We start from the raw sequence: 1,818 nt of genomic DNA on the forward strand, positions 1-1,818 counted from the left end.
CACATGGAGACCCCTGCCAGTGCTGAGATGCTTCTGCTGTCACTGGATCCAAAAGACTTTGCGCCCACTGGCCTGTGATCTTCCTACATTTGGCGTCATTGCATGTTTCGTGAGTCAGAAGAGGACTTTATAGATTGGTATTGGACATGTGGGCTAATATTGGACTTATAGACTTAATGTGGACTGGGCTGGAATGTTTTCTTAATATTCAATTGCTCTTCTATATAAAACTCTTTCTTATACATGTCAGTGTCCATGAGCTTGTTTCTCTAGTCCACCCAGACTAACACACTGTATTATAAAAAAAAAAAAATCAAACAGCGTGTGATTCTATCAATACATCATAGAGGACAGAAGTATGTTCAGATAATCCTAAAATAAAAAATTTTAATACACTTTGGATAATTATAATGTGGCAATTAGTTAAATAGGAGTATTTTATTTGAAATTCAGTTTATGAAAAGGTGACTAAGCGCAGCAACAAATACAATTTTCTATTTAATAGAGTTTGTTATGTGAGTGTAATTAGTGTTGAATTGATTTCCTTTTATTCCACACTCCTACCTCCCATTTACCAGAAACACATAGAAAACAAAAGCTAAACACAAGCACTTAACTATGCAAAAAATGGGGTGGAGGCGGGGGAAGAGGTGTTGCCTAAGCTGCAATGTAAAGTGCAGGACCTCCTGGAGTCTCTCTCCTGCCTTACCGGCCAAGAAACAAGACCTGTTCTCCTTTACACTAAGTCACCCATGTTTGGGCCTTCTATTGCTTGGTGTCAATGTATTCTAAACAAAGTTTTTTGTGTGTGTTTATTTATTTTTCAATCTCTCTCTACTTGTCTTCTGTGTCCTATCTGCATATTTGAGTTACCTGTTGATCTGTTTTTCTCTAGATTCAGAGTCATTTGCCGTCTGCTGGAGAGACACAGAAGCAGAGTTAGTTTATCTGCTCTAAATCATTCATCTATGGTACACGCAAGACTTCAGCAGGACACTGTCCAATATCTAACACAATGGGGGACAAAGGTGGGGCCTTAGTGACACTAGAATGAAGGGGATCACAGAGGCTCCTGGGAGCCCAAGAAAGGCTGGTTCCCTGTACTCCCCTCATGCCCAGGAGTTTTCCCGCTTCATGCATTTGCCACCCTCCTGTGGCAAGGAGTGGAAGCAGGACGTGCCTTTTCCAGCACGCCATAAGACTTGTTTAAAGGTTTGTGTGATGGAGATTTTCTTTCTGTGCCTATGTATTCTTTTATGGGGAAAATCATTTCTAAATAGTCAGAAAGTTTTTAAACCAAAGAATGTGTGACAATTATAATTTTAATATTTAATAAATGAAGAGCTCAGAAAATTTACTTAAGAGTAGTTTTTATTTAAACTTCTTATTACTTTGACCTGATTAGGTCCTACTTTGCATCTTAACAATTTCCGCTGTAAGCACTATCTAGAAATTTTATTTTGGGGTATGTTTGTAAAATTCCCAGAATGTTTCTTTTATCACAGTTCATTACTATATACTCCCTTTCTGTGATAGTTAGGTTCGTTGTGCCAATTAGGCCTCCATAAGAACATGTGGGCAGAGTTTAATCAGCTTGCAACTTTATTGGAGGGTGACTGAGAAAAATGTTTTCTGAGGTCCGCATCCCATCTCTCTTTCTCCCTGGTGACTGGACCAGTGTGTTCCTGCTTGAGCTAGTTCTTTGCCTCAACCATGTGCTGCACTACCTGTGGGCCGAGCCAACCCATGTTGCTCCTTCGAGATTTGCTTCGCTGAGCTGCTGGTGGATTGTGTCATGTGGTATATCACTAGAGCTCA

This window comes from Echinops telfairi, unplaced genomic scaffold (assembly GCF_000313985.2).
Source record: "Echinops telfairi isolate 266 unplaced genomic scaffold, ASM31398v2 ScPeMD7_18;HRSCAF=68, whole genome shotgun sequence".
Taxonomy (NCBI): Eukaryota; Metazoa; Chordata; class Mammalia; order Afrosoricida; family Tenrecidae; genus Echinops; species Echinops telfairi.